Genomic DNA, 16,336 nt, shown 5'->3' on the forward strand with positions numbered 1-16,336 from the left:
CATTACAGCCAAACAACTAAAATAATCACCACCTCAGGACGTCCCAAAGCGCTTTACAGCCAATGAAGTACTTTTTGAAGTGTAGTCACTGTTGTAATGTAGGAAACGCGACAGCAAATTTGCACACAGCAAGCTCCCACAAACAGCAATGTGATAATGACCAGATAATCAGTTTTAGTGATTTTGATTGAGGGATAAATATTGGCCCCAGGACACCGGGGAGAACTCCCCTGCTCTTCTTCGAAATAGTGCCATGGGATCTTTTACACCCACCAGAGAGAGAGCAGATGTTAACGTCTCATCTAAAAGATGGCACCTCTGACAGTGCAGCACTCCCTCAGCACTGCGGGTGTCAGCCTAGATTTTTGCGCTCGAGTCTCGGGAGTGGGACTTGAACCCACAACCTTCTGACTCAGAGGCAAGAGTGCTGCCCACTGAGCCACTGAGCCGCGGGGTGAGTGGTAGAATTTCTCTCCATGCAGCGGGTTATTAGAGAATGGAATGCTTTACCACAAGCAGCTATTGAGGCAGAGGGAAGTGGACAATCATTTGAAAAAGAATATAAAAGGCCAGAAGAAGGAAAGGGCAGGCAAATGAGATCAGACTGCTCGAGCTGGAGAGGCGACATTGCCACAGGTGCAATGGGCAGAATAACCTCCTTCTGTAATTCCTACGATTCAATGAACTGTTATAACGTGGGTCGTGGCTAGCTCTGTGGTATCACATTTGAACAAGGATTTAATTTATTAAATAAATGACATGGACTATCCAACGTTAACAAGACAAAAAAATGATCGTTGTCAAACAAATTACACTGAGGTGTCCGCCGTGGCCCAGTGGGCAGCACCCTCACCTCTAATGCCAGAAGGTTGTGGGTTCAAACCCCACTCGAGGCTTGAATGAAGAAATCTAGGCTGACACTCCAGTGCAGCGCTGAGGGAGTGCTGCACTGTCGGAAGTGCCGTCTTTCGGATGAGATGTTAAACCGAGGCCCCGTCTGCTCTCTCAGGTGGATGTAAAAGATCCCACGGCACTATTTTGAAGAAGAGCAGGGGGAGTTCTCCCCGGTGTCCTGGGGCCAATATTTATCCCTTAATCAACATCAATAAAACAGATGATCTGGTCATTATCACATTGCTGTTTGTGGGATCTTGCTGTGCACAAATTGGCTGCTGCGTTTCCTATATTGCAACAGTGACTACACTTCAAAAAGTACTTTATTGGCTGTAAAGCACTTTGGGACATCCGGTGGTTGTGAAAGGCGCTATATAAATGCAAGTCTTTCTTTCTTTCAGAGTTGAATTGGTCCGTTACAGATCTACATTTTCTGTACCATTCGCTATCTTGCATACCTCGTGAATGTCACCTCTCAATTGCCGGATTTTGACTAAGCACATCACCAAATGGTGCTCGGCCCACGTGTTGTACACCTCCTGACCCCCAACATACTGTATGTCAACAAAATACAGGCATGCAATACATCTGTACGGAGAAAGTGGGGCCCATAGGAGTGTTCCAGACCAGGTTCATGGAACACTGGCCAGGGACTGGGGCAATGGCAGGTATTTGGGTCACTGGTGACAAACAATTCCTGCCCTGCCATAGTCACAGCTGCAGACCTTTGGCTTCAAGATGGCATCCTGTGGTAGGACTCTCCTAATATTTGTATTGCTTTAACAAAAAAATCCTTCAAATAAGTATTTCACTTAAGTATCATTGGCATAAAGGGAGCACAGTTAATATAATGCTTTGTTAGAAAGGAGATAAGGGAGGAAGGTTAATAACACTGGCATACAGAAAGTGCTGATCTCCACACATTTCACAACATTTTAAATTTAGTTTTTTCTTTGCATTGGCAGGATAGGTTGCTTTCCCCCCATCTGCCGTTCAACACCACCCCCCCTCCTGCCCGTCACCCACCCAGTGAAGAACAGCATCAACTCATTCACCACGACTGGTTTTCTCATTTGTAATCGAGTAGAAGTTGCGTCAAACGCACCACTGGGTTTCAGCTGTGGCTCAGTGGGCAGCACCCTCGCCTCTGAGTCAGAGGGTCGTGGGTTCAAGTCCCACCCCAGAGACTTGAGCACAAAAATCTAGGCTGACACTGCAGTGCAGTGCTGAGGGAGTGCCGCACTGTCGAAGGTGCTGTCTTTCAGTTGAGATGTTAAACCGAGGCCCCGTCTGCTCTCTCAGGTGGACGTAAAAGATCCTGTGGCACTATTTCGAAGAAGAGCAGGGGAGTTATTCCTGGTGTCCTAACCAATGTTTATCCCTTAATCAACATCACTAAAACAGATTAGCTGGTCATTATCACATTGCTGTTTGTGGGATCTTGCTGTGTGCAAATTGGCTGCCACGTTTCCTACATTACAACAGTGACTACATTTCAAAAAGTACTTCATTGGCTGTAAAGCGCTTTGGGACATCCTGAGGCTGTGAAAGGCGCTATGTAAATGCAAGTCTTTTCCTTCACTCTTTAAGAGAGTCACCACAGTATTATTGCACAGTTACCTCCGTTTATCGAAAGGAGTGGGGTGGGAGTAAATCGGCAATCTTTTTTAGCTTTCAAATGTACATCCATGGAATTTACCAGCAGAGAGTCTCAATAGGCCAGAGTTTACCTTCATCTGACAGGGGAAGCAGTGAGACATAATAGACAGGATGTTGAAGGAAAATAAAAGCTTAAAGAAAAACCGATTATGAACTAATTTGTTTGCCTTGGAGATCTGCTCCAACTTTCACTTCCTCTGCCACCAAAGTAAAAGTTGCCGGTAACCCCAACCTTTAATGGTTTGATCTTTACAGCCAAAACAATCAGACTATTTCTGGACTTTTCAGCGGAGTGCTAGGCAAGCTCACTAAATCCACTGAAACTGGAATGGGGCAAACTAAAGCAAGGACATTAGAACAACTTGCCAAGGCTTCTTCGGCAGCACCTCACAAACCCGCGACCTCTTCCACTGAGAAGGACAAGGGCAGCAGGCGCATGGGAACACCACCACCTCCAAGTTCCCCTTCAAGTCACACACCATCCTGACTTGGAAATATATCGGACGTTCCTTCATCGTTGCTGGGTCAAAATCCTGGAACTCCCTCCCTAACAGCACTGTGGGAGCACCTTCACCACACGGACTGCAGCGGTTCAAGAAGGCGGCTCACCACCACCTTCTCGAGGGTAACTAGGGCGACGCCCACATCCCAGGAACGAATAAAAGATAAACAATGCCAGTCCCAGAAGAAAGTAAGTAGTGTCATTTAAAGAGGCGCACTCCACGTCGACACTACAGCATTCCACGTTATATACTTCGAGTCAAAACCAGAGCAGTTAGTTGTGTGTGTGTAGCTTTCCAGGACATTTGCAAGCTCGGTGTGTGGGATTCAGGGCGCTGTGTGGTGTTGCCTTGCCCTGATCCACTGGCAGTTCTTGACCAGTTGCTGTGAAGGAAGAGTGACTAATTTTACAATGCTGTCTCCAATAGGCAACTTTGAAGGGAGCTGGCATTACAACATGTTAACTGCGTATGCTGTTTGTGCGTGTGCCGATGAGGAGGTCGGCGGGGGAGCGCGTGGGGGGCAATACATAAGAACGGGATGGTCCTAGGCCATAGCTTGGTGGATGTCTGTGTCTTCATCTCTTCTTACTCCTTGATGCTTTATAGATAAGGTTATCCAGGGTAGCTTCATCCAAAGGAATCATGAGTCGTCTTCTAGTTACAGATTTGTTCCCTAGTATTGGGTCTAATCTTGTCATAGAGATAGGAACAGGAGTAGGCCATTCGGCCCTTCGAGCCTGCTCCGCCATTCAATGAGATCATGGCTGATCATGGAAGCAGAGAAATGGTCTTGATTGACATGTTGCAGACAACACAAAGCTGGGTGGGCGTGTGTGCTGTGAGGAGGATGCTAAGAAACTCCAGTATGATTTGGACAGGTTGGGTGATTGAGCAGATGCAGTATAATGTGGATAAATGCGAGGTTATCCACTTTGGTGGCAAAAACAGGAAGGCAGATTATCTGAATGGCAATAGATTGGGAGAAGGGGAAGTGCAACGAGACCTGGGTGTCCTTGTGCACCAGTCGCTGAAGGTAAGCATGCAGGTGCAGCAGGCGGTTAAGGCGGCAAATGGTATGTTGGCCTTCGTAGCGAGAGGGTTCGAGTACAGGAACAAGGATGTCTTGCTGCAGTTGTACAGGGCCTTGGTGAGACCACATCTTGAGTATTGTGTGCAATTTTGGTTGCCTTATCTGAGGAAGGATGTTCTTGTCATGGAGGGAGTGCAGCGAAGATTCACCAGATTGATACCTGGGATGGCAGGAATGACGTATGAGGAGAGATTGGGTCGATTGAGCTTATACCCGCTGGAGTTTAGAAGAATGGGAGGGGATCTCATTGAAACTTATAAAATTCTAACAGGACTAGACAGACTAGATGTGGGAAGGATGTTTCCGATGGCCGGGGAGTCCAGAACCAGGGGTCACAGTCTAAGGATAAGGGGTAAGCCATTTAGGACAGAAATGAGGAGGAATTTCTTCACCCAGAGAGTGGTGAACCTGTGGAATTCTCTACCACAGAAGGCAGTTGAGTCCAATTCATTAAATATATTCAAGAAGGAGTTGGATATATTTCTTAAGGCTAAAGGGATCAAGGGATATGGGGAGAAGGCAGGGACAGGGTACTGAGTTTGGATGATCAGCCATGATCTCATTGAATGGTGGAGCAGGCTCAAGGGGTCAAATGGCCTACTCCTGCTCCTATCTTCTATGTTTCTATGTTGTAATGCAAGTTTAAGAAGCACAGTCACAGACACACTGAAGCAGCAGCCCAGCTTGGGTGTCATTAAGTAACGATGCATCGCGTGGTGGGGTTGTGTTACCCTGATTTGATGTGGACTGAGGTCCCTGATGCTCCATTGCCCTCGCTGTGCTGTTTCCGGCTCGCACTTCCAGCAAGGGAAGGCGCAGCATATTGAGCTGAAGGGTGCAGAAAAAAGTCTAACTAACGGGGGGACGCCGTGAGATGCCTCACACCAGCAAGATCAGGCCCACACAGCTAAAGTACTTACAGCCTTTTCAAAAGGCTAGCAAATGCTCCCTCCACCCCGCCAATCACAGCCATTTGCCTTTAATGGTCTGTATTCCTTAAGGGCTGCTCCGTTCACCCCTGGCCAGGCCCAATATGGGCTTGGAACTCGCCTGCATAAATTAAAATATATTAAACACGTTTGGGCAAAGTGACAGGCCTTTCACGACCACCAAACGTCCCCAAGCACTTTACAGCCAATGAAGTACTTTTTGAAGTGTAGTCACTGTTGCAATGTAGGAAGCGCGGCAGCCAATTTGCGCACAGCAAGCTCCCACAAACAGCAATGTGATAATGACCAGATAATCTGTTTTAGTGATGTTGATTGAGGGATAAATATTGGCCCCAGGACACTGGGGAGAACTCCCCTTCTCTTCTTCGAAATAGTGGACACGGGATCTTTTACATCCACCTGAGAGAGCAGACGGGGCCTCGGTTTAACGTCTCATCCGAAAGACGGCCGAAAGAGTGTAGAAATACATACTCGTCTGTACGAGAGATAAGCAATGGTAAATCTTCACACACGGCGGGATTTTGACTGTCGCGTATTTCTTTGCTGTGCTCTACTGGAATAGCAGAGGCTTTTAGATTTGTAACTAAAATACAGTCATGCATTTGTGCCGCATTCTTCAGCGGTGATGTGGTTCAAATGAATTTGCTCATTAAATATAGTGCTGCTTCATGGAATCCGTAGAAGTGAGGAGTGAAAGTTCTGTCAAGTGCTAGTTCATGTTGGCTCTTAGCTGAAACAAATCTGAACGTTCACTTTCCACCACTTCTTTCAGATTCCTCGTCACATGCAGAAACACAATTATTGCACCAATTCTGAATATTCAGTCGCTTGAAAACTCTCTTTGCAATTTCAATGCTATCTTGTGACGAATGCATGCAGAAATTAAGTTAAACAATTTTTACAAAAAACTTGAGAGGTGACCAGATGTGGATGCTTTATCTACAAAATCATCACATTACATCCAGCATATCATCGAATCATAGAATAGTGCAGCACAGAAGGAGGCCATTCGGCCCATCGAGTCTGCGCCGGCTCTTTCGAAGAGCAATCCAGTTAGTCCCACTCCCCCGCTCTTTCCCCATATCCCAGCAATTTTTTCTCCTTCAAGTATTTATCCAATTCCCTTTTGAAGGCTACTATTGAATCTGTATCCACCGCCCTATCAGGCAGCGCATTCCAAATCCTAACCACTCGCTGCGCAAGAGAGTTTTTCTTCCTGTCGCCCTGGTTCATTTGCCAATCACCTTAAATCTGTGCCCTCTGGTTCTCGACCCTTCAGCCATTGGAAACAGTTTCTCTTTATTTACTCTATCTCTATATTTTCAACTGTTTAGTACTGAAAACTTCGTAGCAAGTATTTCTGAATGTTTGAATAAAATAAAGGGCTCTAACCCACCGGTAATGATGACAAGAGACTTGGGGGAAAAATTGGGTCGCATCCCCTTTGGGGCGCTGACTTTGCTGGGGCGCTACTTTTAGCGCTCTGAAAAAGTTAGCGCCCTCATGGCAGAAATTGAATGGTGGTGCTCCCGCTGAATATCGCGGCGCTACGTGCACCGTGTATGTAGCGCCGCGGTACTGCAGGCATCACTCCCCTGATAAAAGGGGAGGGGCCTAGTGCAGCGTGATCTGGGGCTCTGCTGGACCACCGGGGAGTGGGGTGTCGGCAAAAGAGCCCGGCACTCAAGAGGAGTGCCGGGCTGACTGAACGCGGCCGGCACCCTGCAGGAGGCGGCGAGGGGGGGGGGGGAGGCAGGTGCTGGCAGGCAGCCCAAAGAAAAATGGCCGCCCAGCACCTGCCCTTTTGCGCTGACATCGCGTCCGGCGGCAGGTCAGGGGGCGCGAGCAAAGTTTGCGGCCGAGGCGCTGCGCACGGCGATGATGTCATTGCGGGCGTTGCCGCTACCGTCGCCGCTAACCTCTCGCTGAATTTCACGGGAGGCGTTAGCGGCACCGCGCCCGGGCGCTGATTGCTTTGCGCCCTCTCAGGAGCGCGAACGGTAGGTGCAAAGCAACCCAATTTTTCTCCCCTTGTTTCCTTTCCTCTCCGAAACGTTAGCGGTGCTCTCGAGTTACAAAAGGGCAGCCGACGGCACAAGCGGCTGCACTTTGGAGACGTACAAGGGCCGATTCACCTGGATCCAGCACCAGTGGAGGCTGACAGTTTTCTGGGCTTGGTGAACTGGTGCCAGAATCACCTGTTCCACCTCCTGCCCAGCATCTGTGTGGGGGCAGCACTGGGTGAGAATGTGGGGAGAGGGACAGTGGGAGACCAGCAAAACAACGCTGCTGTTCCAATGCTGTAGGATTAACATAAAAGTGCCTGAAGGCGCAGCATTCAGAAGAACCTAATATACTGCAAATGTTTAGGGCATAAGCCAAGTGAAAGTATATATTATACTGAGGATTCATGTAAAACAATGAGCAGAAGAGGCCCCTGTGTAGGAGTGGGCTCTGTGACACTGAAGACCACTGGTGGGCGGCATGTAATCTCCTGTTCATAGTGTGAAGGGGATGGCCACATGGGATCTTCATATACTTGGCGTACAAAAAGGCAGATGTTGTTTTATATTGCTAACAGATGTGAAAAGAAAATCGGGGAATTATTACAAGGAGAACGAGCGCTCCGACCAAAAAAACTTTTTTTTTTTTTAAAACTCCATCTTCAAAACGTGGAACACCCCAGCAGAATGAGGCAGTGTTCTGGAGCACCAACGGGTAAAGAGCGCTCGAGTGGTGGGATTCGGGGCCAATCCCAGATGCGCGCTGCTTCGGCAAGTGCCAAGTAGGCATCGCCGTACCTCGGGAGTGAAAATTAGGGAGCGGTCAGGGCCAGGGCTGCTCCTGCGCACCTTCGAGCAGCTGGATCCCACTGGCAGTGGCGGAGACTTGGGAACAGGCAGCCCACGCTCTCCAGCCCAGCTGTTGGGCGGCTCCAGGAAACCTTATCATCTCTTGATATAATGTACGGAATGGGATCTCTGACGGCACTTGACGGGGATACAAAACAGCTGCCCGTTTATTTATTTTGACCACAGAGAGTTGAAACAGCCAATCTGAACTGTGATCTTCATTTGCCACTGTCAACAATCTGGACCATTCATTTTCAAATCAAATCACATCACTCAAAATGTGCCCTGATCCCATTCAGTTGGTTCATTGCTGGCACGGAGGGTTTTAAGAAGGGCAATTTCTGAGAATTTAGCATTATTCAAAAGGCACCATTCCTACTCAAATGGTCAGCAGACCGATACAATCATTGCGTCATCAAAAGAGACATCTGAACGAGTTATAAGAATTATTTAAAACTGGGGGAGAAATAGGAACAGGGGGAGGTCCTTCAGCCCCTGGAGACTGCTCCGCCATTCAAGTAGTCCACGGCTGATCCGCACCTCAACTCCATTCACCCGCCTTTGCTCAGTATCCCACGCCTAACAAATATCGATATAGGATATAAAAAGACAAAAAAAGAGAAACCAAAAGATGACATTAACGATTGTAAGGAAAGTATAAAACTCAAAGTTGAACCATTCTTGCCGCTGACATCTTCAGAAGTAAGAGAAACAATTTACTCCACAGGACATTAAATAGCAGCCAGATATCCCTAAGTGAATTACAAGTTAACATAAATCTATCTGCCCGCGTTTTACGTTTATCTTTTTATCTCCCCTCCAGCTTTGCAGGTAATTCTGTAACTGGCAGTGTATAAACCCATTATGATGTTTCTGCTGACTAATAATTCCCTCGAGAAAGCTTTAAGAATGAAAAAGTTGCTCTAGTTTGACAAAACAATTCCAGATGACATATTTTGCTTAGTTTCACTCCCAGTTTGCTCTAGTTTGCTCCCATTATCTTTTGCTCCCCTGTTGACCCGGACTCAGGATGTTGTGCAGTTCTATAAATGCTCGCCCCAATCTGAGCTTGGCCAGCGAGGGGTAGACATACACTAAGGCCCGTTTTTGGCTGGATAACTGATGGTGCCATCACCCTGCGAACTGGGAGTCTGGTCAGAAATTGGGGCCTGATTGTAATAATAGATGCTGCACCTTTGGAGGCAGCTCACCCGATGGCGGGTATCGGATGGGGGCCTGCAGCCACTCCATCCCCAGCACACAGGGGAGAGGCCGGGGGGGGAAACGCCTGGGAGAGGGGCCGAGCGCAGTGCTGTGGAGCCAGGTGGTGCAACTTTGCTTCTCTCATCTCCACAGGAGTGCAGTGCTGAGGGAGTGCTGCAGTGTCGGAGGTGCCGTCTTTCGGATGAGACGTTAAACCGAGGCCCCGTCTGCTCCCTCAGGTGGACGTACAAGATCCCATGGCACTATTTCGCAGAAGAGCAGGGGAGTTATCCCTGGTGTCCTGGCCAATATTTATCACTCAACCAACATCACTAAAAACAGATTATTTGGTCATTATCACAGTGCTGCTTGTGGGAGCTTGCTGTGCTCAAATTGGCTGACGTGTTTCCCACATTACAACAGTGACTACACTTCAAAAGTACTTCATTGGCTGTAAAGTGCTTTGGGTCGTCCGGAGGTCGTGAAAGGCGCTATAGAAATGCAAGTCTTTCTTTTTACATTGGGCAGAGATTCGCTGTGACGGCACTTAATGGGTTATCCCCACGTCTATTATTTTATCACCAGCTCTTGTGCACATTTTGATGAAGTTTTTGGTGACTCATTGAACCGTCTCCACCCCACGGGTTCACCCAACGGCAGAAACTATTTGATGGGATAATTGTCCATAGTTGTGTAAATGATGAGCGCGGGAAAGTTTTGTTCATGTCTGACTCAAACGATAGTTCGTCTGAATAGAACAAGTTTCAATTCACTCTACAGTGGGATCAGATAGCTTAATTTCATATCGACCGTACAGATGTTGCAAACTAACCCTAAGTAAACTTGAGGTCATCCAAAACTCTGCTGCCTCGTGTCCTAACTCGCACCAAGTCCCGTTCACCCATCACCCCTGTGCTCGCTGACCTACATTGGCTCCCGGTTAAGCAGCGCCTCGATTTCAAGATTCTCACCCTTGTTTTCAAATCCCTCCGTGGCCTTGCCCCTCCCTATCTCTGTAATCTCCTCCAGCCCCACAACCCCCCAGAGAGATATCTGCGCTCCTCTAATTCTGCCCTGTTGAGCATCGCCGATTATAATCGCTCCACCATTGGTGGCCGTGCTTTCTGTTGCCTAGACCCCAAGCTCTGGAATTCCCTCCCTAAACCTCTCCGCCTCTCTCTCCTCCTTTAAGACGCTCCTTAAAACCTACCTCTTTGACCAAACTTTTGGTCACCTGCCCTAATTTAACCTTATGTGGATCGGTATCAAATTTTTTGTCTTAAAATACTCCTTGGGATGTTTTACTACATTAAAGGCGCTAAATAAATACAAGTTGTTGTTGTTGTTGTTGTAAATAATACACATTGATCAGCCAGTTTTTAAAATTTTCTAAATATGTCTTTTCCACTTGGGAATTAAGGGTGAAGAAATTCCTCCTCATCTTTGTCCTAAATGGCTTACCCCTTATCCTTAGACTGTGACCCCTGGTTCTGGACTCCCCGCCATCGGGAACATCCTTCCTGCATCTAGTCTGTCTAGTCCTGTTAGAATGTTATAAGTTTCAATGAGATCCCCTCTCATTCTTTCACCCGCTTTCATTGATTAGTTTGCTCCCAGTTACCGCCCGGTGAACAGTTACGGCCCGGTGAACAGTTACGGCCCGGTGAACAGTTACCGCCCGGTGAACAGTTACGGCCCGGTGAACAGTTACCGCCCGGTGAACAGTTACGGCCCGGTGAACAGTTACCGCCCGGTGAACAGTTACCGCCCGGTGAACAGTTACCGCCTGAGGCAGGTTTACCGGAGGTGGCCATTCGGCCCATTGAGTTTGCACCGGCTCTTGAGCAGCAGTCCCGTTAGTCCCACTCACTGCTCCCGCTCGGCTGCGGGGCCGCGCAGTGATCCGCAAGGTCCCGCACAGGCCGCCCGCCCGCCGGCTGTTACACTGTAGATACCACGCACGCACAAAGATTCCAACGGGCCGTGCATTGGGCGGGGGAGGCAGGCCGTGCAGCTTACGAGGGGACATTGCTCCCACTCCCCAGAGCTCTCCCCAGATCCCTGCAATATTTTCTCCCTTCAAGTATTTAGTCAATTCCCTTTTGAAGGCTGCTATTGAATCTGTCTCTATCAGGCAGCGCTTTCCAAATCCTCACCACTCGCTGCGTACTGCGAGTGTACAGTCGGTAAAACAAAAAAAAGCCAACTTGGGAATACTGAAAATTTGAAATAAAACCAGAAATTACTAGAAATATACATTGGACCAAGCTGAAAATAGCAGGTAGGAACACTACAATCAGCTTCACCATCCCGGGGCCGGGAAGGAAAGAAATCAGCAAGCATTCCTACTCCTGATCACCATCTGGCGAATCCTGCGTATGGACATCGTGAAAATGAGATTGGTTTCCGCTACGAAGCCCTCCAAGGGCAAATAGCCCACTGACGCTCACTGTCTAGGGTTACACGTGAAGAATGGCCATGGGGTGAAGTACCAAATGCCTGTGACGCTGTACTGCCACATAAGAAGAAAGACTTGCATTTCTATAGCGCCTTTCATGACCACCGGATGTCCCAAAGCACGTTACAGTCAATGAAGTACTTTTGAGGTGTAGTCACTGTAGTAATGCAGGAAATGTGGCAGCCAATTTGCGCACAGCAAGCTCCCACAAACAGCAATAATGACCAGATCATCTGTTTTTTAGAGATGTTGATTGAGGGATAAACATTGGCTCCAGCACAGCAGGGAGAACTCCCCCTGCTCTTCTTCAAAATAGTTGCCATGGGATCTTTTACATCCATCTGAGAGAGCAGACGTGGTCTCGGTTTAACGTCTCATCTGAAAGACGGCACCTCAGACAGTGCAGCGCTCCCTCAGTACTGCTCCTCCGACAGTGCAGTGCTCCCTCAGTACTGCCACTCCGACAGTGCGGCGCTCCCTCAGTACCCTGTACTGCCCCTCCGACAGTGCAGCGCTCCCTTTAGTATTGCCCCTCCGACAGTGCGGCGCTCCCTCAGTACTGCCCCTCCGACAGTGCGGCGCTCCCTCAGTACTGCCCCTCCGACAGTGCGGCGCTCCCTCTGTGCTGCACTGGAGTGTCAGCCTAGATTTTTGTGCTCATCGAGGTTTTAACTCTTTCAACCAGTTTATTTTGAAGAGGTGGGGCGGGGGGACAAAAGAGGAACAGCGACACACTCAAGGTATCGAGGAATGGCTCGGCGCTTGCTCATAGGGAAGAAGTGACAATCGGTAGCGAGGACTCTCGGGAACGCTCAGCTGTCTCTCCCAGTAACCAGAGTGACACCGACGGTAACCAGGGAGCAGGAAGCCCTGGCTGTAGGGGTGTGGAGGAACCAAAAATGCAGCACAGAACAATAAATAGCAAACAGAGGTGAAAAGAAACAATAATGTGAAAAACAAGAGCAAACCAAGAATGGGCCCCTGGCCTCACGATGAACTAGCTACAGGCCGAGATTTGCAGCTTCTTCAGAAACACGCTTGGCTCATGACCTCAGTATCCAGTCAGGTCAGTCTTTTTGTGCCACATCCAAAAATATGAACAATTTCCATTTTCTTTGGAGAGTGCAACAATTCAAATGAGTTCCATGTGGCCTATTCACTTTATACCCTAGTATAGTATTAAATGGTATCATTTTGAAGTATCATTTTTTTTTATTTTTTTTTAATAAAGTGTATGGGGGAGAAATTCATTATAGTCCCGTTTGAGGCGCTAACTTTTAAAAGTTGAGAAAATTAGCGCCAGGCGCAAAAATGTTACTCAAATTCGGTTTTGTGCTCCATTTCCTCCCTGGAGCGCAGCGGGCAGCCGGTGGGGTGGCGGGCGGCGAGCAGCGCTGTACACTGGACCGGGCAGCGCTGCTGTGTCGGAAGGCTCCTCCCCTCCCTTAAAGGGACAGGCCATCATAGAAACATAGAAGATAGGAGCAGGAGTAGGCCATTCGGCCCCTCGAGCCTGCTCCGCCATTCAATGCGATCATGGCTGATCATCCAAATTCAGTACCCGGTCCCTGCTTTCTCCCCATATCCCTTGATCCCTTTAGCCTTAAGAAAGATATATCACTGCAGGCTCTGCCAGAGGAAAACATACCTGGTCCCCGACGGCAGCCACGATCAGCCCGATGCCCTGCAGCAGAGTGCCAGGCTGATCGAGCGCTGGGAAAAGAAGGAAAAAAAAACCCGAAAACAAGCATTTGGTTATTTTTTTCCCTACTTCGCCTTTAAGTATCGCCCTCAAAGCGCCCGGCCTCCCGATCAACGCCTTCTGCAGCTGTCATCGCCCGGCGATGCTGCAGGGGGCGGAACCGAAGTTCGGGTCCGGGGCGATGCGCACGGCGATGGCGTCACCATCTCCGGGTGAAGGTGATCGGGGTGCAACGCCATACCGCCGCTGCAAACCTCCAGTCGAATTTAGCGGGAGGCGATCTTCTCGCCGCGCCCGGGCGGTAAATGGTTAGCGCCCCGTTAGCACCCCCGGAGGCAATAACGGGAGGTGCAAAGCTACCCAATTTCTCCGCCTATATGTTTTATGCTATGGGGATTTAAAAAAATGAAATGAGGTTATGCTTCGAAAGTTAAAATATTTGGGACTTCTTTTAACGAAGGAAGGACTTGCATTTCCAGAGCACTTTTCACGACCTCAGGACAAAGTGCTTTACAGCCAATGTAGTACTTTTTTTTTGGAATGTAGTCACTGTTGTAATGTAGGAAACGCAGCAGCCAATTTTGTGCACAGCAAGCTCCCACAAACAGCAATGTGATAATGACCAGATAATCTGTTTTTAGTGATGTTGATTGAGGGATAAATATTGGCCCAGAACACTGGGGACACTGGCCCCTTAAAAGCTGAAAGCGGTGATATTATCAATGATAATAAAGAAATGGCGGACATGTTGAATAATTACTTTGCGTCAGTATTTACAGTAGAGGAAGAGGATAACAGGCCGGAAATCCCAAGGAAACTAAATCAGGGACAGGGACTCAATAAAATTAATGTAAGCAAAATAACAGTAATGAAGAAAATAATGGCACTAAAGAGTGACAAATCCCCAGGACCAGATGGTTTCTATCCCAGGGGCTTAATGGAAGTAGGTGAGCACATTGCAGATGCCCGAACTATAATCCTCCAAAGTTCTCTCGATTCAGGAACTGTTCCTTTAGATTGGAAAATTGTGCATGTCACTCCGCTAGTTAAGAATGGCGAGTGAGGGAAACCAGGGAATTATAGACCAGTTAGCCTAACATCTGTTGCTGGGAAATTGCTAGAGTCTATAATTAAGGCTAGGGTGACTGAACACCTTGAAAATTTTCAGTGGAACAGGTAGGGTAGATAGAGAGAAACTATTTCCGCTGGTTGGGGATTCTAGGACTAGGGGGCAGAGTCTAAAAATTAGAGCCAGACCTTTCAGGAGTGAAATTAGGAAACACTTCTACACACAAAGGGTGGTCGAAGTTTGGAACTCTCTACCGCAAACGGCAATTGATGCTGGGTCAATTGTTAATTTTAAATCAGTGATTGATAAGCTCTCTGTTAACCAAAGGTATTAAGGAATATGGGCCAAAGGCAGGTATATGGAATTAAGCCACAGATCAGCCATAATCTCATCGAATGACAGGGGCTAAATGGCCTACTCCTGTTCCTATGAGAATTGCCCTGCACTGCCTCGGACAGCGAGTGTCAATCTAGATTTTTGTGCTCATGTTTCTGGAGTGGGACTTGAACCTTCTAACTCAAAGGCGAGAGTGCTACCCACTGAGCCACTGGCTGATACAGGTGAATGTGTACTTCCACACCCACAGCAAGCTCCCAAAAACAGCAAGGTGATAATGACCAGATAATCTGTTTTTTTTTAAAGTGATGTTGATTGAGGAATAAATATTGGTCAGGACACCGCGGAGAGAACTCCCCTGCTCTGCTTCGAAATAGTGCACTGAGGAGCTCAGCAATCAGAAACCCTCCAAAATGATGTTAATGTTATGTTAAAAGATTCAGTATAAAATCATCGACGCAAAGAGCTTGCAGAGCCCAGGGCTGGAAGGATCCAACAATTCCCTACACGTGGTCACGGTTTTGGTTTGTCAGGCATTGAGCTGATGTTAAGGCATTTCCGCATTGTTGGAATGGGGTCGGCTGAAGGGATTAGAGGCGGGTCACTCCGGCTACTTTCAAGCAACTTCCTGCAGCTCGTTCCACAAGTGCTGGCAGCAGCCTGGGAGCACGTAGCCTGACCCCCCTCGGCTGGGTCAACAACTTAAAGAGCAAATAGAAAAGTGGATGAGCGTTAATTGCCAGCTTTGCCAGTGAGGCCCACATCCAGAGACTGAATAAAAAGCTACATGTGAAAATTCAAAATATAGACTGCTTAAAGGTAAAAACTTATTTAAAAAGAGACCAGAGCACAGAAAATCACAGGGTTTTCTGCCAGTAACAGCACGATTTAGTTTGTGCATAGCTAGCACTGAGGCCCTTGTTATGGATGCTCCACTTAATCTTGGTTGGCAATGAGGAGAAAGAAAGAAAGACTTGCATTTGTATAGCGCCTTTCATAGAAGCATAGAAGATAGGAGCAGGAGTAGGCCATTCGACCCCTCGAGCCTGCTCCGCCATTTAATGAGATCATGGCTGATCATCCAAATTCAGTACCCTGTCCCTGCCTTCTCCCCATATCCCTTGATCTCTTTAGCCTTAAGAAATATATCTAACTCCTTCTTGAATATATTTAATGAATTGGCCTCAACTGCCTTCTGTGGTAGAGAATTCCACAGGTTCACCACTCTCTGGGTGAAGAAATTCCTCCTCATCTCTGTCCTAAATGGCTTACCCCTTATCCTTAGGCTGTGACCCCTGGTTCTGGATGATGTGCCTCAATAATTCCGAGACTCGATGTTAGCAAAAGAAAACAAGGCTTTTCTTAACTTAGAAGGTAACACGTAGTGGAGAGAGGTATCTTCCATCCGGAGGGCTGCAGTACTGGATATGAGGCCAGACTGAGCTTGCTTGCATAGGGGCCAGGTATGGGCGGAGCCCTACACACAACACATTCCAATATACAATACAATGGTGAGGAAACGGAACTGGGGGAAGGGAAATGAAACTGAAACCGACCAGTCACAGGCAGTGATGAATGGAATATTTCATCACACTGGACTTCACAACCTCAGCACGTACC

At 47.9% G+C, this 16,336-nt stretch overlaps 1 protein-coding gene across 1 annotated transcript in view; it reads right to left on the reverse strand.

The window, feature by feature from the left end:
• The window catches only part of LOC147103449 (discoidin, CUB and LCCL domain-containing protein 1), a 182,166-nt gene that overhangs the window by 70,654 nt on the left and 95,176 nt on the right, over positions 1-16,336 (reverse strand). The gene's annotated exons all lie outside the window — the stretch shown is intronic.

This window comes from Somniosus microcephalus, chromosome 20 (genome assembly GCF_052327205.1).
Source record: "Somniosus microcephalus isolate GS21.2 chromosome 20, FLI_Smic_1.0, whole genome shotgun sequence".
NCBI classification, from domain to species: Eukaryota; Metazoa; Chordata; class Chondrichthyes; order Squaliformes; family Somniosidae; genus Somniosus; species Somniosus microcephalus.